The sequence below is a fragment of the Callorhinus ursinus genome, unplaced genomic scaffold (genome assembly GCF_003265705.2).
Source record: "Callorhinus ursinus isolate GAN/ISIS: 27379988/994484 unplaced genomic scaffold, GSC_fseal_2.0 scaffold4, whole genome shotgun sequence".
NCBI classification, from domain to species: Eukaryota; Metazoa; Chordata; class Mammalia; order Carnivora; family Otariidae; genus Callorhinus; species Callorhinus ursinus.
In genome coordinates this window covers 63,484,876-63,508,131 of record NW_027397066.1, presented here as the reverse complement: position 1 = coordinate 63,508,131, position 23,256 = coordinate 63,484,876, and positions in this window count along the sequence as shown.

Genomic DNA, 23,256 nt, shown 5'->3' with positions numbered 1-23,256 from the left:
CTCGATATTATTCAGTAATAAAAAGAAATGAGCTATCAAGTAACAAAAAGATATAAATTAATTTTAAAAACATATTGCTGCGGCTCCTGGGTGGCTCAGTCATTAAGTGTCTGCCTTCGGCTCAGGTGATGATACCACAGTCCTGGGATCGAGCCCCGCACTGGGCTCCCTGCTCAGTGGGAAGCCTGCTTCTCCCTCTTCCACTCCCCCTGCTTGTGTTTCTGCTCTTGCTATCTCTCTCTGTGTGTCAAATAAATAAATAAAATCTTAAAAAAAAAAAGCATACTGCTAAGTGAAAGAAGTCAATCTGAAAAAGCTATATACTTGTGACTCCAATTATAATTATATGACATTACAGAAAATGAAAAACTATAGACAATAAAAAGACCAATATTTGTAGGGGGTTCAGGGAAGGAAGGTGGGTTGAAGAGATAAAGCACAAGGGATATCTTAGGGGAGTGAAAATATTCTGTATGATTCCTCAATGGTGGATATATGACTGTTTGTCAAAATCCATTGAACTTGACAGCACAAAGAGTGAAGCTTAAGTTACGCAAATTTTGGAAAAAATCAGAGGTCAGGAGATTCCAAGAAGGAATGACAGGAGAATCTAACGGTATTACAAGTGTATGAAACAATCTCTCTGAAGGGGTTAGCAGAAAAGATACTGACCCTTAAGTAGCTGTGGAAGTTAATAGAGTCTGTACAACTAAAGGCAAAAGAAACCACATAATCACTGTAGTCTAATTGATAAAGTTGTTTCACACACATATGGGGTTAACAATTCTGAAACTGATGGGGCACCTGGGTGGCTCAGTCCTTAAGCGTCTGCCTTTGGCTCAGGTCATGATCCCAAGGTCCTGAGATTGAGCCCCACGTTGGCCTCCCTGCTCAGCGGGAAGCCTGCTTCTCCCTCTCACACTCCCCCGTTTGTATTCCCTCTCTCCCTGTCTCTTTGTCAAATAAATAAATAAAATCTTTTAAAAAAATACTGAAACTGCTATACATGTATACTAGAATTTAATATTTAATTAAATGGATGGCTGATGATAGGAGGCAGGTTTCTAACTGTTGGAATGGAAATATATAGATAAGAAAACAGAAAAGCCAATAATGATTCATGTGTCATAGATTACTATTGGAGACAAAAGAACTCACATTTAGTTTAATATATATACAGATGGTTACATATATAAGTATTTATAGCTACAAATTTCTTTGTTCTGTCCACTCAAAGGACGTAAAAGAAATGACATCCCAGTAGCATCAAGCACACCTTGCACCCAGACCTTGATTCTAATACTATTCTCCAATAACATAAACCATGACTCCTTAAAGAAATGCTGATTCTGTGACTGGGGCAGGGGGTATACAAGATAAGATGAAGCATCTTTTAGTACCAGAAAGTAAGGAAGTGTGCATGTGCATGCACATGCACCACACACACACAAATATTGATGGGGATATATCAAAGAGGAACATGAGCTCCCACTGGCCATTGCATAACAATTTATGCAACAAATAAAACAATATTGGGTTATAACCAAACTATAAATAGAATTCAAAGAAGAGTATGAAAGGATGGTTTTCTTTTTTTTTATTTAATTTTACTCATTATGTTATGTTAGTCACCATACGATACATCATTAGTTTTTGATGTAATGATCCATGACTCGTTGTTTTTGTATAACACCCAGTGCTCCATGCAGTACATGCCCTCCTTAATGCCCATCACTGGGCTAACACAACCCCCAACCCCTCCCCTCTAGAACCCTCAGTTTGTTTCTCAGAGTCCATAGTCTCTCATGGTTCATCTCTCCCTCTGATTTCCCCCCCTTCATTTTTCCCTTCCTTCTCCTAATGTCCTCCATGCTATTCCTTATGTTCCACAAATAAGTGAAACCATATGATAATTGATTTTCTCTGCTTGACTTACTTCACTTAGCATATCTCCTCCAGTCCCATCCATGTTGATGGAAAAGTTGGGTATTCATCCTTTCTGAGGGCTGAGTAATAATGCATTGTATATATGGACCACATCTTCTTTATCCATCCAACTGTTGAAGGGCATTTCAGCTCATTCCACAGTTTGGCTATTGCAGACATTGCTGCTATGAACATCGGGGTGAATATGGCCCTTCTTTTCGCTACATCTGTGTCTTTGGGGTAAATACCCAGGAGTGCAATTGCTGGGTCATAGGGTACCTCTATTTTTAATTTTTCAAGTTATCATTAGTAGCCAGCTTTTACTGCATTCCCCTAAGGATGAGCAAAGAAGATTGGAAAGACTCAGATTATTTGAGAGCTGGTGATCAGACCCATTAATATGAAATAGTGACTTTATGTAGGAGACTGACATTTGAAAAGGAACCAAAGCCAAACTATCTTGACCTTTTATCTTGTAGACAATGAAAAGGCTGATGAATATGGACTTTGGTGTAAATCATCAAGTTAGGGAGACTAAAAAGTCTTTAGAGTCAAGTGGCTCAATTAGAAGACTATTATGGAAAGTCTACGTACAAGATAATAAATGCTGATCAAGAATTGTGGCACTAGGACTGAAGAGAGTAAACTGGTATTTGGAAGGAATAATTAATATTTTTAATAATAAAGAGAACAAAGATGAATCAAAGATAACTTAAGTGTTTGAATCTGAGTGATATAGCGTACCATTAACTTAAAAAAAACTAACTTAGGAAAAGAATCCATTTTAAAATCCAGTTAGAATAGAAATGTCTAACTTGGAGATACAAGTTCATAATTCAATCAGTAGTAAAATGACCCTACTAAGCACTTAATAAATGATTGCCAGTGAATGAGTAAGTAAATTAAGTCAAAAGACACACTTTGGAGATTGTTGCAGTGTAGTCCAAATATAAATAGAATTTGAAATAATAGATGAAATATCTAAGAAATATCATGTAGACAGAAAAAAACCAGACAATGGTAGGTTAAATGCCAACAATATGGAAATAACATAGATGATATTTTTTGAAAAAAATGTGATAAAATTAGATGTCAATAATAAAAACTGAGACTACCTATTTCCACATATCTTAATTATCAAATCTGAAACAGAGGCCACCTATGTTGACATGACTTCACTATTTGTACCAGGAAATTATTGACCAGCAAGATAAAGCTATAAATCAAAAAATTACCTTACTTTTTGCTTCAGTAATTCCAGTAATTCAGAAATCCTAGCAAACCAATTTGTCTAGAAAACTAGTTAACTCATCTGGGCAAATAACTTGTGTATCATTACAACAGAATACTTATATAGACAAATATCTTACCTATCAAACAATAGTTTACTTAACCAAGACTCTCTTCATGACTCTCAGTTCATTGTACCCACCAATATTAAACCATTATGTTCTGAACTTTGACCAATTCCAATCATTTCCCCACCTTGAAATACCTACCTTATTATACCACTAGAGCCCAGAACTGAAAACCTATACAGATGTGATCTCCCCCTTCTAATACAGTACAAAGTTTAAATCAAGGTGGTGTTCTCTCTTACTACAGTAGGTCATACAAACTTTGGGTTTTCTGGTGGACTTCTAGGGAGTTAACAATTGACAATTACAAAATCAGGAAAACTTCTATTTCTGGAAATTTCAAAAAAGAAAAGTTTAAAAAAATTTGTGTACCTTATGCAAATAATACATCAAAGAGGAAATACAAACCAAAAATTGCAGCATGTATATGAATAGACAATATAAAGACTACAGCTAAACCAATGATCCAAGGAAAATATATATCCTAAAGTACTTAGGTTTAAAAAAGAAAAGGAACTATAAAATAAACCTAGGGGAAAGCAAATAAGGGACTTAATAAAGATAAAAGCATAAATTAATGAATTAGAAAACAAAAACAGTAGAATGGGTAATGTATTCCAAAGCCAGTCCTCAGGGGAAAAAAAATCAAATGAATATCCAGTAAGAGTCACAAAATTTTACAAGAATTGTATTAGCATAAATATTATCAAATTCAACTATGTGAATACAAACAGTACAAAATGCAAAGAAGGCTTTGGACTCCTAGACTTTTTCTGCAGAAAGCAGGCTAAGAAGGATATCCAAGTTGTAGTCACAGACCATTTATTATAGAAAAAGGATGACTTAGAATACGGGGCCAATAACTGCAGAAAAAAAACCTCACAGAGAGTAGGACTGAGCCCTAGCCCAGAAACTGGAAAATGTGTTTACATAAATTTCACAATTGCTCTGGACCAAGATTGCTATGTGCATCATACCTTTTTGAACAAGAGTATTACAATCATCTTATACTTCTGTAACCACTGTATGTTGGATGTATGGATGGCAGATACTCTTGTCTCTTTAGTTCACATGTCTTTGGATCAAGAAGGGCTTCAGTAAAGAAGCTGTACCAAAGGAACTACACTTGAAAAATCTTAACCACACCTGAACTTGATTTAGGTGATGGAATCCTCATCTTAAGCCTAAACCTGACGCTATAATGAGATGAGAGGTTTTGGGAGTCTTGGGAGAGTAGTCGAATGTATTTTGCGTATGAAAAGAGTATACTTAATCTTTGGCCAAAGGGAACAATGTCTTCTTATAGAGAGATGTGGTCTCTTGATCCTGGGAAGGCTTGTGACTCACTTGTAACCAACAGAAAGAAGTTGTATAACTTCTGAAAGTAGGACATAAAAGGTGATACAGCTTTAACTGGATTCTGCCTGGACACTCACTTTTGGAGCCTAGTCGTGATATATGAAGTCTAACAATGAAGAGGTAGCTATGTTGTGAGGAATCCCAGGTCACACGGAGAGGGTGGCTTTAAAAAGGGGATTAAGAGGGGCACCTGGGTGACTCAGATGGTTAAGCGTCTGCCTTCGGTTCAGGTCATGATCCTGGGGTCCTGGGATCGAGCCCCGCATCAGACTCCCTGCTCAGCCGGAAGCCTTCTCCCTCTCCCTCTGCCTGCCATTCCCTCTGCTTGTGCTTTCTTTCTCTCTCTAATAAAAAAAAAAATCTTTATAAAAAAGGGGGGATTAAGAGTACATGTATCTTGGTGAAACATTGAGAAATGTATGCAGTTGTTGAATCATTATGTTGTACACCTGAAACTAATATAACACTGTGTTAATTATATTTGAATAAAAATAAATAGGAATCTGAGTAGTTATAGTAAAATGCTGATATTTGTTTCATCAAGGTTGTGTGCTTATAGATGATCTCAAAACACCTGGGGAACACTTTTTAAATATTTCGTAATTTAAAATAAACATTTTAAAAAGGAAACTGTATAATGAATTATTTGTAAAGAATTCAGTATTTTGGGGGCACCTGGGTGGCTCAGTTGTTAAGCATCTGCCTTTGGCTCAGGTCATGATCCCAGGGTCCTGGGATCGAGCCCTGCATCAGACTCCCTGCTCAGCCGGAAGCCTTCCTCTCCCTCTCCCACTCCACCTGCTTGTGTTCCCTCTCTTGTGTCTCTCTCTGTCAAATAAATAAATAAAATCTTTAAAAAAAAGAATTTAGTATTTTTACTATGTTTTCACTGACAATACACAATATCTCAAGACCACGTGATCTAATTCTAGAAGATACTTCTGTTCACTATTTCTATCAGAAAGTTAAAGAGATTTGGGAGGAGGTAATCCAGAAACACAGGACACCTTAAAAATAAATTATAGAAAGTCCCAGGGATTACATCTTGGAGCAATGCCACCTGTCTACTTCCAAAGTTTAGATTAAAAGCAAATGGATTTTCAATTTGATAATTTGCCATTGACAAATTTATAACCAAACTTAATTATGACTTTATAATATGGGTAAATGTAGGAGAGTCATCTTCACTACTTGGTCATTCATACTGTCATAATTGTCAGGAAATATGGTCCCCCTCCCCCTTGATGGAAAAAGAGAATCCTCAGGAACATACCAGATTTAGTGTCATTATTTTCACTATTATACATTATATAATCATTGCCACCCAGCAATTATATAAAATAGCAGAATGAAGAACTGGAGCAAATCATCAAAACTATCTAATTATACAAATAAAATATAACTAGAGAGTGGAATTCTATGTTTAAAATCACCCCTGTACTATAGAGCAGATCAGTTGGATTCATGTCTTTCTTTAGTGAGAGTAAAATGCCTGTCAGAGCACAGCTCAGTTTAGTTCTCTGAATGTAACTAAAAGCAGGACAGAGTAACAAATGAAATAATTGAGTCATTAGGATGCAGGGTACTCAGGTATTATGCTTCATAATTCTACATTTATATAAATGTATAAGTCCCCATGACAATTTTTTATCTTCAAAATTATCCTACCGTACACAGTTTTTCTTCATGAGTATTAACATTAAAAGGTACTCGGTCACAGTATACTTTTAGTTATACCAAAATATTAAAAGATTTCAAGTTCTTTATGATTAACAACCTCACTTCCCTAGAATAAGAAAAGGTTATATATTTTTTTAATTATGTAACTGTGAAAATTGTGAATTTGTCCTCTAATGCTATGGTTGAGGTTGTTGAGAACTGAGGATATTTGCCAAATGAAGCTGTCTCTCTAACTCTGTAACACTCTGATGTAAATACTTTAGAAGGACCAAGTACAGATAGGAGAGAGTCACTCTTCCTTATCACAAGAACTGCATGTTGGGCAGGAGATTTGCAGCCCTTGCAACTATCAAAAAATCCCTAAACTTATCACTCTAACAGTACCTTAAGAGGGATGGAAAATTGTGAGACATATTCACTGTTCTAGATACACTGCAATATTAGCCAAAAAACACAAATTTTAATGAACATAGGAAGTATAATCATATAACTCAGTTCAAGTAGTTTGGGTCCCAACTGTCCCTCAAAATTTTAGTTAAGCTATAGGTTTACTTATTTTCTGTTCTTTTTTTCTCCTCTCCTGCTACAACCAACGTTAACTTCAAGGTCCACATCCCTTCTTGTCCTTCCAGCAAATCTGATTCTAACATCTTCTGAGGAAAGATTTTCCCATACTTCAGGAAATTTAAGGGGATACAGGAATGAGCTGAGAAGCAGAAAGTTGGCAGACAAATTACAATTCTAAACTATACTTCCTGTTTGTAATTATGCTTACAACGCATAACTCAGACTAATCCAAGGCTTTAGAAATCATAATTTCATCTTTTAAAAAAAAGGTTATAGCTACACTTATTTCCTTAATCAGATATATGGGATTAGATGAAACTTTCATAGAGTTAATCACTTGACTCCTCCCCACCATAGAGATTCATAAATGACAAAAATATTTAAATCTTATATGTATTGTCTTCATGTTAATAAAAGATTTTACCAGTAATCTGATGATGATACTTTGGTAGAGACCATCTGCCATTTAAAGCATCATTGCCAAGAGCAGAGAGGTGGTACATTAATTTGTGCTATACAATAAGTGCCTTTCTCAGCTTGGTTTCCTCAGTGGATGCTCTTACGGGATGACAGTCAACAGAACTCAGTGTGATGCAGCAGAACCCTATCCAAAGTTCACAGATAAGCAGATGAGGGAGGCTAGAGGTGATGCAGCTGGCCAGGCCCTCTGGAGCTGACTGCCTGCCCAGTTTGCCTCTGTTACAGGCAGAAGGGTCTTCCAGCATTGATGTAAAAAATAAGAAGACATAAGTGAGGGAGGGAACAGGGGAGAGGTTGTATTGACACACAGGGAAAAGAACTGAGAAGGGAAATGGCCAAACAAATGTTTCTTGTCAGACAGAATATTTCTCCACAATAAGCACTTCTTAATCAAAGGACTTCAAGCTACGATATCTTCAGCTACACCACTAGTGGTTCAAAATTCCTTCCAGCCTAATAGTGGAAAGAAGAAATCATAAAACATCACTGAAACTTATCAATGACCTAAATTTTGTTATTGCTTAACTCATTATAAATACACATGTAGTTATCATGGAAATACAATGTGCCACTGCTTGAATTCCCCTCTCTTAACTTATTATGATCCACTCTAAGAGCAATATTCTTCAAATTTATTCTTAATATCTCTCCTCCATGTTCATGGGGTTGAATTCCCATTAGTATAGTTGCATTGAATTACCAGACTACATTAATTTAAAATATCTGTGGAAAATAATACCACTCTAAAAATTAAACCAAAAAAAAAGTTTAAAACAAGCTTAACTGAATAATCAATAAGACCCATTTTCTGTAAATGTTCTGTAATTAGAATTGAAGCAAACTTTGAAAAGTTTCCAGTGTTATATTTACCATTTGCATCTGGGAAATAGTGACCATGCTAAGGAAAACAGTGGGATAACAGGGAGAAAGAAGAGATGGAGAAAGATCCAGGAGCTGTGACTGTATTAGTGACTTATCATCACTAATGTTTATATATGATTACTGAAATATTAGAAAAAACATATGTGAAAGTTCCTCCAAAAATATACAACTGTCAACAGTTTTATGTTTGGATGTTAATAGGCCATAAGAAAATCATGTTCAATGAAACTCTGAGCTCAATAAAGTATATTCTTCAGTTCCAAGTAAATAGAGGGGAAAAAAATACAAAATTGAGAAGTCAGATAAAATGAACTTTAAAGGAAACATTTAGCTTCACAGGGGAATTCTATCAAACATTTAAAAAGAGTTGATACCTATTCTTCTCAAACTATCCCAAAAAATAGAAATGGGAGGAAAACTTCCAAACTCATTCTATGAAGCCAGCATTACCCTGATTCCAAAACCAGACAAAGACTCCACTAAAAAAGAAAACTACAGGCCAATATCCCTGATGAACATGGATGCAAAAATTCTCACTAAAATACTAGCAAACTAAATCCAACAGTACATTAAAAGAATCATTCACCATGATCAACTGGGACTTATTCCTGGGCTTCAAGGGTGGTTCAATATTCACAATCAAGCAACATGATACACCGCATTAATAAAAGCAAGTATAAGAACCATACGATCCTCTCAATAGATGCATTTGACAAAGTACAACATCCGTTCATGATAAAAACCCTCAATAAAGTATGGAGAGAGGGAACATACCTCAACATAATAAAGGCCATATACAAAAACCCACAGCTAATATCATCCTCAATGGGGAAAAACAGAGCTTTTACTCTGTTCAAGACAGGGATTTCCACTTTCACCACTGTTACTTATATAGTACTGGAAGTCCTAGCCTCAGCAATCAGACAATAAAAAGAAATAAAAGGCATAAATGGCAGGGAAGAAGTCAAACTTTCACTATTTGCAGATGACATGATACTCCATTATAATAAATCCAAAAGACCCCAGCAAAAAAATTGCTAGAATTGACACACAAATTCAGTAAAGTTGCAGAATTACAAAATCAATTGTACAGAAATCAGTTGCATTTATATAAACCAATAATGAAGCAGCAGAAAGAGAAATTGAGGAATCAATCCCATTTATTATGGGTTTTGCACCAAAAACCATAAGATACCTAGGAACAAACCTAACTAAAGAGAGAAAAGATCTATATTTTGAAAATTATAAAACACTGATGAAAGAAATTGAAGATGACATAAAGAAATGGAAAACCATTCCATGTTCATTGATTGGAAGAATAAATATTTTAAATGTCTATACTACCCAAAGCAATCTACACATTTAATGCAATCCCTATTGAAATACTACCAGCATTTTTCACAGTGCTAGAACAAACAATCCTAAATTTGTATGGAACCACAAAAGACCCTGAATAACCAAAGCAACCTTGAAAAAGAAAAGCAAAGCTGGAGGCATCACAATTCCAGACTTCAAGTTATATTACAAAGCTGTAGTCATCAAGACAGTATGGTACTGGCACAAAAACAGACACATAGATCAATGGAACAGAATAGAAAACCCCGGAATGGACCCACAACCATATGGTCAATTAATCTTCAACAAAACAGGAAAGAAAAGAATATCCAATGGAAAAAAGACAGTTTCTTCAACAAACAGTGCTGAGAAAAATGGACAGCAACATGCAGAAGAATGAAACTGGATCACTTTCTTACACTATACACAAAAATAAATTCAAAGTGGTGAAAGACCTAAATGTGAGACAGGAATCCATCAAAATCCTAGAGGAGAACACAGTCAGAAACTTCTTTAACATGGGCCATAACAACTTCTTTCTAAATATGTCTCCCGAGGCAAGGGAAACAAAAGCAAAAATAAACTATAGGGACTTCATCAAGATAAAAAGCTTCTGCACAGTGAAGGAAACAATTACCAAAACTAAAAGGCAGCCTATGGTATAGGAAAAGATATTTGCAAATGGCATAGCCAATAAAGGGTTAGGATCCAAAATATTAAAGAACTTATAAAACTGAACATGCAAAATAATAATAATAATAATCCAGTTAAAAAATAGGCAAAAGACATGAATAGACTTTTTTTTCAAGGAAGACATCCAGATGGCTAAGACACATAAAAAGATGCTCAACATCATGGCTCATCAGAGAAATACAAATCAAAACCATGATGAGATACCACCTCACACCTGTCAGAATAGCTAAAATTAATAACACAGGAAACAACAGGTATTGGTGAGGATGTGGAGAAAGGGGAACCTCTCATGCTCTTGGTGGGAATGCAAACTGGTGGAACCACTGTGGAAAACACTATGGAGGTTCCTCAAAATTTAAAAATAGAACTACCCTACAACCCGGCAATTGCACAACTAGGTATTTACCCAAAGGATACAAAAATACTGATTCAAAGGGATACATGCACCCCAATGTTTATAGCAGCATTATCTACAATAGCCAAATTATGGAAAAAGCCCATCAACTGATGAATGGATAAAGAAGAGGTGGTATATACATACAATGGAATATTACTCAGCCATCAAAAAGAATGAAATCTTGCCATTTGCAATGATGTGGTTGGAGCTAGAGTGTATTGTGCTAAGTGAAATAAGTCAGAAAAAGACAGAATACCATATGATTTCACTCATATGTGGAATTTAAGAAATAAAACAGATGAACATAGGGGAAAAAAAGAAAAAAGAGAGGCAAACCAGGAGACAGACTCAACTATAGAGAACAAACTGAGGGTTACTGGAGGAAAGGTGAGTGGGGGGATGGGTTAAATGGGTGAAAAAAATAAAATAAAGGAAACATCTAATATTTCTTTATCGAAATTTTTTATAATATTGGTAACATTCAGTTAAAGTCAAGTAGCATATTGTTTGGTTTACTTTTTGTTTATAACTGCCATTTTTAGGAATTTGAGTAGGGATGGAAAATTGCAACATCTCACTCTTCCATTCTAATCCAGAACCATAAACCACCTAATCACTAAAAAATAAGTTTTTTGTTGTTTTTTTTAAATATGATTTTTTAATAGAGATTTTAACTTTCTTATTAGTAGTGGAAGCATATGTGCAGCTTTAGATACACAAACACCTCAAGAATTACTGTAAGACAATTCTGATAATGAGAAAATTCTGAAGAAACAGCTCTTCAAATAAGAGGGATTCCAAGAAACATGGACAGGGCCTGTGTGCCTGTCAATCACACCATCACTAGCAGAGTTTTAAAAACCATTTTATTGACAATTTTTTATATTACTTATAAAACCCTCATTCTTTGAATACACCAAAAATTTCTATATAAGTTAAGACTACAGCATGAAGTATAGGGTTAGATATCCAAATAAATTGTGTGGAGTAGCCTTAGAGGGTAATATTAAAATTTGAACCCTTATTTCTTATTTTAAACTTCTCCCTAGATTAATATATCTACCTCTACAGCTGTTAAAACATTTCAGAGTTTTTTCCACTTTCCTTTTCCAACCTATCAGTTCCTCTTTCCCCAGTGGAGGTCTGTATTTTTTTTTAAGTGGCAACCAACATAAATGATATATAATTATAAATAAATAAAGTGATTCCACAAACAGTACATAGAAATTACTTTTTGCCTACACACTTGTTGGGCCTTACATTTAGGACAGATGAGTTCTTTAGGCCTGGTCTTCCTAGGGGATAGCATTATAGTTGGATTAGAATTCTGGATACCCATGCTTATATATTAAAAATACCACACATAAAAATGGTCTACAGCTTTAACTGAAGGTGAGCACATGGGTCTCATACTGTCTCACATTGTTATTTTCCTAACCATGTGTCTTGTGTCAACATGGATCATTTTATAAAGGATATTTAAGATGCAAGATACATCAGAATGATGCAAGAAGATAAAAGAAGATACAATGCATTCATGTTTCAATGTGTTAGTTTCATGTCTAACAAGATGTTTTTAAAGGAAACAATGGTGTCTCAATTCATTGCTTAATCAGTGAGCTAAAATGAAAAAAAAAGAATTCTTACCTGTTTCTCTCCCAGAATATTCCTGTAGCTAGGGGTAAAGCCATTTGTCTTGCTATTTCCTCACCTAGAAAAAGATATGTTGAAGCCTTTTCTTTGAGCAGGAATACTGGGAAATAGAAGAAGACAAAGGGCCAAATAGAAGCTACTGAGAATGGTAAAGCATCAAGTAGTTATGGGGCCCAACATGTTAAATCCAGCTTTTGGGCTCAATGTCAATAGATTTTGGGCTCCAGAATATTTTTAGGATGAGTGAATTTTATATAAAATGACTGATAATAGTTAAAAATACTATTGTAGAGGTGCTTGGGTGGCTCAGTCAGTTAAGCATCTGACTTGGTTTTGGTTCATGATCTCATGGTCATGAGGTAGAGTCCCACATCTGGCCCTGCACTCAGCAAGGAGTCTGCTTGAGATTCTTTCCTCTTCCGTCTCCTTCCCCCTTTTCTCCTCCCACTCTACTCCTCCCCCAGTTCACACTCTCTCTAAAATAAATAAATAAATATTTTTTTTAAAAAATGCCATTCTAAATAAATTCTATTCTAAATAATATATTTTTCAATAGTGGTTCTAAAATTGACATGTATTAACATCAGTCAAATTATTTTTATTTTTAGAATAGTAACTTATAAAAATAAGAAACTATATTATGTCATTGCATTAGTAAAAATGCAATGTGGTATTATAGGGAAAGAAATCACAAAAAACATTAGAATAATGTTATCAGGAAACATGTAGAACTTATGTGAAGACAGAGAAGTATAGAAGATAGTTAATACTTTCCTAAACAGGAAGACTAAGTCTACAAAGTTGTTAATGGTACTCAGAGTGATCTATGCAATTAATGCATTCTTGGTCAAAATGCCAATGGGATTTATGTATTTTTTCAAGAAAATGACAAAATTGTGTTAAGAACAAACTTTTTTTTTAAGATTTTTATTTATTTATTTGTCAGAGAGAGAGAAAGAGAGGACAGGCAGGAGGAGCAGCAGAGGGAGAGGGAGAAGCAGGCTCCTCACTCAGCAAGGAGCCCGATGTGGGACTCGATCCCAGGACCCTGGGATCATGACCTGAGCCGAAGGCAGATGCTTAACAACTGAGCCACCCAGGCATCCCAAAGACCAAACTTAAAAACTATTGAAAAGGTACTGAAGATTTAATAAGCTCACCAAGTGTAAAACCATGAAGTCACAATAACAATTAAGTTAATGTGATACTGACAAAGGAATGGACAAATAAATCAATGAAATAAAACAATGGCTGAGAAGTATTCTGTGCATGTGGGAAATGTGGCAATACAGACAGTGAGCAATTGTTAAGCAATGGTTTTGCAATCAGATATAAGCAAGGTGGGAAAACATACTGAGGTATCATTTCATGTAATAGGTAAAATTAAATTTTAGGTGATTTTAATTAATAAAAAAATCAAAATATCCATATAGAAGAAATATAGGCTAATATTTAACTCTCCGTGGGAAAAAAATTCCAAGTGTAACAGAGTAGAGGAAAACAAAGAAAGACATATCTTGGTTTAACTACATAAAAATCAAAGTATTCTCCAGCAAACACATCATATTAAAAATCAAGAGAACCATAAAACTGGGAAAATACAAAAGGGTAAAAACTTCCTATATGCAATATGCTATACAAATGCAAAAAAAAGAACAGGACGAGCACTTTATTCAGGGGTGCCTGGGTGGCTCAGTCAGTTAAGCATCTGCCTTTGGCTCAGGTCATGATCCCAGGGTCCTGGGATTGAGCCCCGCGTTGGGCTCCCTGCTCAACAGGGGAGTCTGCTTTTCCCTCTGGCCCTCCCCTTGCTCATGCTTGCTCACTCTCTTTCTCAGGTAAATAAATTTTTAAAAATCTTAAAAAAAACTATGTATTCATCAGAAAACTATCAAAAAATGTTAATTTATCAAAAATGCAAACATAATTGAGATATCATTCATATAACTATCAAGTTAGTAAAGATTTAAAGAATAATAATCATAGACTATGAAATGAAAAAGGTATTCTGTCAGAGTGAAATAAAACTTTTCTGGAAAATAGTTTGACAACCTACTTCAAGAGCCTTAGAAATATTTTTATCTTCTCAGTACTAATTTTATTTCTAAGAATAAAAAATTAATTATATAGAAACAAAGATTTATTCACAGAGATATTCAGTGTAATATTAGTTGGGATAGTGGAAAAATAGACACAATACATTTCTACTAAAAAAGTGTATAAATAAATTTTACAAAGTGGAAAATATGTTGCCATTATTAATAGAACCTCAGAAATAATTGTATGAAAAAGTATTTAGGGTAGATTGTTAAGCCAAAAATAAAAACATAAAATGAATATATATAGTCTCAATCTTACTGCAATACACCAAAGATCTATGAGCATCTCAGTGACGATTATTTTTTTTCTTTTCTTACACTCTCCTGAATATCATACAATGAGCGAATATTAGTTACATCATCAGAAGTAAAAGTATTGTAAAGAAGAGTCAGCTCCCTATTTCAATGATGGTCTACTATTTTACCATGGTTACCCAAACTTGAAATTTCAAGTTATCAATTCATCTTCTCTATCCCTCTCCTGTCCCTTCTCAACTCAGTCATCAGCGTTAAGGATTTGACTTTGAAAATTCATTCAATCTCCAGATATTTACTGATACCTGCCATGTTTCTGAATTGTTTTATTGCTGGAGATTACAATAGTTACCAAACAGACAAAAATCCCCTTCCTCAAGGAGGACATTCTAAATGAATGAGATGGGTTATTGGAGGAAAAAAGTAAAATACATAGTTTGTTAAACGGTAGTAAAATCAATGGAAAAGAATACAACAGAATCAATGAGATTTGGAGATATGAGTTGGTTCGATATGGGGTATGAGACAGAGTCAATAACAACATCCCCTATCTTCTTATTCCCATTCTCATTAATATTGGCATTCAAAACATTACTTATAAATTTAAGTCTTCCTAGTTCTTCTGTTACAACATCTCTAGAGTGATCTTAGGTTGCACTGCTTTTCTTTTTTTATTTTGCAGTTTTATACATACGTAAAATTTTAATATATGCTTTACATATATTCAGTATTTCAAAATATAAATTTTTACGTAAAGATTTATATAAAACTTACATAGAAAATATGACAAACCCACTTCCCCAAATTAATTATTGTTAATATCATTCCATTCTTGCTTGAAGGAATATAGCAATATAGATAAAGTTAAGGCCTGTTTACTTCCCTTCACATTCTCATTCCTTTCTTTCTCTCTCATTGATGACCACTACCTTCATTAAGTTGTACTAGCAACCTTTTTTCCTGACTATATTACATATGTAACAATAAATGGTATATATTGTATTTGATGTTTAAATTAACATAAATAATAGACCATGCATATTGTGCTAAGTTGTTTCTCATTGAACACTGAGGTTTGCAATTTTTTAAAGAGCTTTTTGACACATAAAGCTAGTTAATTTCCTTGGTTTCTATTTAATTAATTTCTGCCATTTTGTTTATAATTTAGTCCCTTCAACTTTCTTGAAGATTATTCCATTTTCCCCTGCTTTGCTTCCTGGCTTGAAACCTGAACTTATTTATTTTCAGTCTTTCTCGGATTTTAAGAAATGTACATAAAGCTATAAATTTACAAGTACTTTATTTAGCTTCAAATCACAAATTTGATTCATGGTATTTTCATTTTCGTTAGATGCACTGGATTTTTTTCATTAACCTATTGGTTACTTGGGAGTGAGAGTTCCTTACAATCTCTTAGTCATTTTTTTCTTTAGTAAATATACCATGTAGGCTTGAAACCAATGTATATTCCGTATTTGGTGCAGGTTTTTTGTTATTGTTGCTTATATCTTCTGTATTCTTTCTCATTTTTTTCCCAATCTATCAAATTCCAAAACAAGTTTGTGGAAATATCCCACTGTGATGTTGATCCTTTCATGTCAAATTTTTATTCTATCAGTTGTTGCTTTGCATATTTTGAGTTTACCTCTTAGGTACTTGGAGACATGCAAATTCCCAATTACTTTTTCATCATGGATTTTCTTTTTCATCATTATGTTGCATTTTTTTAAATTCCTACTAAAACTTTTACCTTAAATTATTTTGTTTGATATAATATTGCCTAACTTTCTTTTGCATAGTACAATTTTTCTACCCCTTCAGTATTTTTTCTCTTGGTTGTATCTTTTGTAAATAACTCAGATAAATTTTACTATTTTAATAAATCTTATAGTTTTTACTTTTATTAGGTGAGCCCTTCAGACAGACTGAATAATACCACTGGCTTTTCTGGTTCTCCAATGTACACAGCAGATCATGGGACTCCTGAGCCTCCATAATGACATGAGTCAATTCCTATAATAAATCTCCTCTTATAGGTATCCACAGGTATACCTACTAGTTCCATGTCTCTGAAGAAAACTAACACAGATTTTGGTACAGAAATTTATTTCTCACAGTTCTGGAGCCTGGAAGTCTGAAATCTGCATGTTAGCATGGTCGAGGGAGGGCCCTCTTCTGGGCTGTAGACTTCTCATATCCTTACATGGCAGAAGGGGCAAGGGAGCTCTCTTAGATCTCTTACATGTAAGGATGCCATTCATGACTGCTCTATCATGACCTAATCACCTCCCAAAGGCCCCACCTCCTTATACCATCACCTTGGTTGTTAGAATTTTAGCATATTCATTTTAAGGGGACATCTTCAGACCATAGCAAATTGTTTCTAGGAAAAAGCCAAACAAATAGCTCTTGTCAGTAAATGGTGAATTAATTATGTTGGAAACATTACCTACATATTTTAGAAAATTAATCCAGAAGTCACAATAGGCAGTTACTAAAATTATGGACACTGAAGTTCTATATTTAAAAAATCACACACTGGCATATTGATAAAAATCACATACTGGTTTATAAAATTTCCACCTGGAAGTTACATATATCACTTCTACTGTCATTTTATTAGCCAAAGAAAATTGGATGACTCTGCCTATCTAAAGTGGACAGGAAGTATAATTTTATGTGCCCAAAAGTAAAAGAGAAGGAAATAGTCAATGAAAAGCAAAATGACTACTCATGTTCTGCCCTCTGGTCATCAAATAAATATGGCCATTCAGATGATCAGAAGATCTAGAGATTTTGTATGTCCCCTCCCTTAAACTAGGAAATATTTCTGGACTAGGCTCCAATCCTGTGCAAACAGAGGGTCTCCACAGTCCACTGTTCTCTGTGACTTCTGCTTCTATTCAATGAGAGGTCCTTCCTTTTCAATTACCCTACTAGGTCCTATATAAAGTAAGCATTGGAGAATATTTCCTCCTTGGAGTTTAAGACAGTTTTTCAGATGGTTCCTGAAAGCTGAGAGAGCCAGGGTTATCTTAGGTATCAAGTAGTCATAGATTTTTTTTTAGTCAAAATTTATGGGGTTTTGTCAATAAAATCAACAATTCAGTAGGAACCCAGTTCAACTTGTTCCTTTGCCTGGGGCCACTTAAATGTCAGCTTTAAGACAATTTTAGCAGTCTCTTGGCCTTCTTACATGCCAAATTTTCCACTTTTCTATATAGACACTGTGGTCATTGACAATTGTTTTCTCCATTTCTCTAATCCTTACTTCTTGACTAGCTCTAGTGCTCGTATCAGACCCAGATAACTAAGACAGCCTTTGCCCACCCCACACTAATTTTGTTAGAGGTTAGACTATGTACTTACAGCAGTTATTGTTTTTGTTGTTGTTGCTGTTGTTATTGTTGATGATGATGATGATGCGGAAACCTATAATGAGGGGGCCCTGACTTGATTCTCTTGTGTAATTCCATGACTCCTCGATGTATGCTCAGCTACTCTTTATTCCTTTTTGTATCCTTCAGGGTGTAAACCACTACTGTCCGAACCACAAATCTCTCCTCAGTACCTACAGTTAGTGTATAGAATCAAGTTAAACATGATAGAACTGCATCTGAAAGAAGATTAAATAAGTTTTTAAGTCATTTCTGACTATCACAAAATCTACCACTGGTAATAGTTTTATTTCAGTAATCCAGTCTTACCATAAATACATCAATATGACTGTTTAAAAGGGAAAAAGTAAAGCACCAAAACAAACCCACAAACCATTGAGACTGATGCCTATAGTACTTGAACAGATGCTTGAAAGATAGTCACCTCCAGACTGTTGGCTCAAGGATTACCTGCTCAATGAGGGCTCACATTCATCCCATTCCTTTCTCTTTTTTTTTTTTTGAGATATACTTTACATTCTACAAAATTTACATTTTAAAGTGTACAATTCAGTGGTTTTTAATATATTTGCAAACATATACAACCATCACTGTTATTTAATTTTAGAACATTTTCATTAACCTAAAAAGAAATCCTATACATGTTAGCACTCACTTACTATTTCCCCTCTTCCTAGATTCTGGTAACCATTATTCTATTTCGTTTATAAGGATTCACCTTTTGTGGATTCTGCTTATAAATGAAATCATGCAATGTATGGCCTTTTGCTGACTTCCTTCACTTAGCATAAAGTTTTCAAAATCTATCCATGTTGTAACATGAATCATTCATTTTTATGGCTGAATAATATTTCATTGTAAAAATATTTATAAATACCACATTTTGTTTATATATTCATCAGCTGATGAACATTCAGGTTAGTTCCAGTTTTGGGTTATTATGAATAATCCACTATTTTTATATGATTATTGGTCAGTTTGAACATTCTTGGATGATTTGCCCTTGATCACATCTACTCTTTCCTTAGTTGACCTCTGCTGATGTTTCATCTGAGAAGTTTGAGGTTGTCTTATTGTTATAACTGTTAGAATAATGAGACAGAACCTACCTTTACTGACTCTTAACTATATTCTTCCCCTTCTCTGTACCCACATGGCAATATCTTACCTTATAAACTTTGTTGGACTTGGAGTTCATTAATTGTTACTTGAAGGCTGTTACACACACACACACACACACACACACACACACACACGTATTTTTAAAATGTTTTTATTAAGACTGGGGTCTATTAGAAACCTATTAGTCATAGTGTTTACCACCAGACACATACATGTGTGTTCATAACAGCATGTCAGAGACAGAGTTCAAATGTTGTCTAAATTTCCTTTGACTTGTGGAACTAGACCCCAGCATTATTTCACATGAAAGCCTTTTATTCTTCATGAAGGAAATGCTTTTATTACACAATTATTATGACCTTTTTTGTCTTAACATCTCTGATCATAATTTTTAAAAAGATTATAGACTTGTTTTCAGTAATTATGGGATAAGTGCTATTATTTGATTTGCAAATGTTGCCTAATTTTTTTTTAATCATGAAGGAGGAGGAAGATCATGGAATAGCAGAAGAAAAGATGGGGAGGAAGGGAAGGAGGGAATCAAATAAATAAAAGTAAACATATCCACTCTTTTATTTGGTTCAATATGGTTCTTAAAAACATTTATAATGGAGACTACCAGAGTGAAAATACTTTTAGATTCCAGATAATGTTTTTAGAAGGACCACAGAAGCACATTTTGTTAGGGACACATTTTATTGGTTAGTGGATAAAACTCCGGCCCTTGGTTGAATCAACCTCACTTGAGAATAATTAAAAGTTATACTTAATTTTTACAACTGTCACAGAGGACATGATTTCTAGGACTAGATCAGCAACCAGAGTTGTAGATTAGTAGCTATGTGAATCCTGAAATAATAAAACTATCCATACCCCTGAAATATTTTGTCCATTTCTAATTAAAGATTATTGCATCCTCAGTTGGAAGTTTACTCTGAGACATCTTATCCAGAGGTTCTAAACAATGTAAATCATATACCTTAATTTGATTGTTGTCACTAAACTGAGTTTCAGTAAGCCTTTGTGACTCAACATCCTTCTCGGTTTTAGGTTTTACTAATTGGAGTTCAGAAACAGTTGCTTCTTCAATTCTACAACACCTTGAGTCCAAGCACTCTACTTCCATTCATTTCTACTTTCAAGCAAATTCTTTTCTGATCTTGTCTATTTCATATAATTCCTCATCAAATGCAGCCACCATCAAGTGACACATACTAACAAGGCTGTTTTTTAACCTCCTACCCTAGAGCTACAAGTTCATTAGATACATTATCTTATTTTCATATCTTCACAATTTTACCAAATATTCTGCCACCACATAACATAGATTGCCATCCTTCCAGCATCCAGAAATAGTTTCTTCGTTGCCTCTCACCAGAAAGCTAAGCCAATGTAACATATTTTATATTTTATGACATCTCCCTTTGGTAATTTTTTAATCTGTCAGAATAAGCTGGAATACACAATAACAAACAAAAATCTCATGGCTTATCACATAAATGTCTATTTCCTGTCCAAGGTGGGTCAGCAATAGCTGTGCTCTGGGTCTCTCAAGGACCCAGAATGATAGAGATTTATTCTTGACATATACTTTTAAGACTTCTGCAGCAGGGAAAAAGTAACATGGCAACACACGTAAGGGTTCTCAAGGTTTTCACAAGGAAATGATACATATCACTATCCTAGAGCAAGATATTAAGTCATACCTCATATCCAAGGGGGCAGGTAAGTGCTTTCTTAGTATGCAAGCAGGAAGAAGGGAGCTAGAAATATTTGGTGATAAACAAAAATTTCCACGGGGGGGAAAGGAGGGCAGCATTAAAAAACTGTTTTCTTCCTTTATTATTGTAATTTTGCTAATGCTTGTAATACAAATGATGTGAATATAAAAGAGGTAAAATGGCAAAAAAATACCGAATTCCTCAAAAAAAGGTATGTATATCTGGTGTAAAAAGCTTAAGTTATTAACTTGAATTGTCAGATCAAATCACAAATTCAAGGCAATGAACAGAAAACTTAATATCAAGGGTTTTTTAAATTATTAATATGTCCTTTCAGCTCTAAAACATAATGATAGCTAATGATAAAGTGTATCATTATTTGCTGAACAAAGATGAGGTGGATTGTTTCTATATAATTCTTTCAAACACTTTTTATTTAGAAAACCTTCAGATAATATATTACCATTTACACAGCATTCAATCAGTAAATTAAAAATATATAGGCATATTCTTTAATGTTTTCATAAATAAAATACTGTACAAGGTAGTAATTGCTTCTATATATCTTTTATCTATTTCTGTGATTATAATTCACACACAAAGCAAAGTGTGCAACTAATTAATCTCAAATTTTTGAGGGGTCCTCATTGTGTTATTTTTAATGGATGTTAAAATCATTTAACAATAAATGTTAAATAAATCATTTACCTATTGGAACTACTGGACTTCAAAACAAGGAAGCATACCATACCTACATGAAATACATTTCTAAAAATTAAATTTTAAAAAAAAATCATACATTACTATATCTTACAAGTCTTTCTTGAAAAATATCTTGAAATTCTAAAAAAATTACAATTAAAGAACAGGACCTCTATAAGAGGTATAATAATATCTTAATTGTACACCTGAAACTAATATTATACTGTATGTTAACTAGCTGAAATTTAAATAAAAACTTTTAAAAAATAAATATATTAAAGCCCTTTTTAATTTTTCTTCATTTTTTATTAATATATATTGTATTATTTGTTTCAAGGGTACAGGTCTGGGATTCATCAGTCTTAAACAATTTACAGTGCTCACCATAGTACATACCCTCCCCAATGTCCATCACCCAGCCCCCTCATCCCTCCTACCCCCCTCAACTCCAGCAACCCTGTTAGTTTTCTGAGATTAAGAGTATCTTATGGTATGTCTCCCTCTCTGGTTTCATCTTGTTTCATTTTTCCCTCCCTTCCCCTATGATCCTCTATCTTTTTTCTCAAAATCCTCATATCAGTGAGATCATAGTCTTTCTCTGACTGACTTATTTCACTTAGCATAATACTTTCTAGTTCTATCCATGTTGTTGCAAATGGCAAGATTTCATTTTTTGATGGCTGTATAATATTCCTGTGTGTGTGTGTGTGTGTGTGTGTGTGTGTGTGTGTACCACATCTTCTTTATCCATTCAACTATTGACGGACATCTAGGCTCTTTCCATGGTTTGGCTACTGTGGACATTGTTGCTATAAACATTGGGAGGCACATGCCGCTTCGGATCACTACATTTGTGTCTTTGGGGTAAATACCCAGTAGTGCAATTGCTGGATCAGAGGGTAGCTCTATTTTCAACTTTTAGAGGAACCTCCATACTGTTTTCCAGAGTGGCTGCACAAGCTTGCATTCCCACCAACAGTGTAGGAGGGTTCCCTTTCTCTGCATCCTTGCTAACATCTGTCGTTTCCTGACTTGTTAATTTTAGCCATTCTGACTGGTGTGAGGTGGTATCTCATTGAGGTTTTGATTTGGATTTCCCTGATGCCGAGCGACGTTGAGCACTTTTTCATGTGTCTATTGGCCATTTGGATGTCTTCTTTGCAGAAATGTCTGTTCATGTCTTCTGCCCATTTCTTGATTGGATTATTTGTCCTTTGGATGTTGAGTTTGATAAGTTCTTCATAGATTTTGGATACTAGCCCTTTATCTGATATGTCATTTGCAAGTATCTTCTCCCATTCTGTTAGTTGTCCTTTGGTTTTGTTGACTATTTCTTTTGCTGTGCAAAAGCTTTTTATCTTGATGAAGTCCCAATAGTTCATATTTGCCCTTGCTTCCCTTGCCTTTGGCAAAGTGTCTAGGAAGAAGTTGCTGCAGCTGAGGTCGAAGAGGTTGCTGCCTGTGTTCCCCTCAAGGATTTTGATGGACTCCTGTCTCACATTTAGGTCATTCATCCATTTTGAGTGTATTTTTGTGTGTGGTGTAAGGAAATGGTCCAGTTTCATTCTTCTGCATGTGGCTGTCCAATTTTCCCAACACCATTTGTTGAAGAGACTGTCTTTTTTCCAC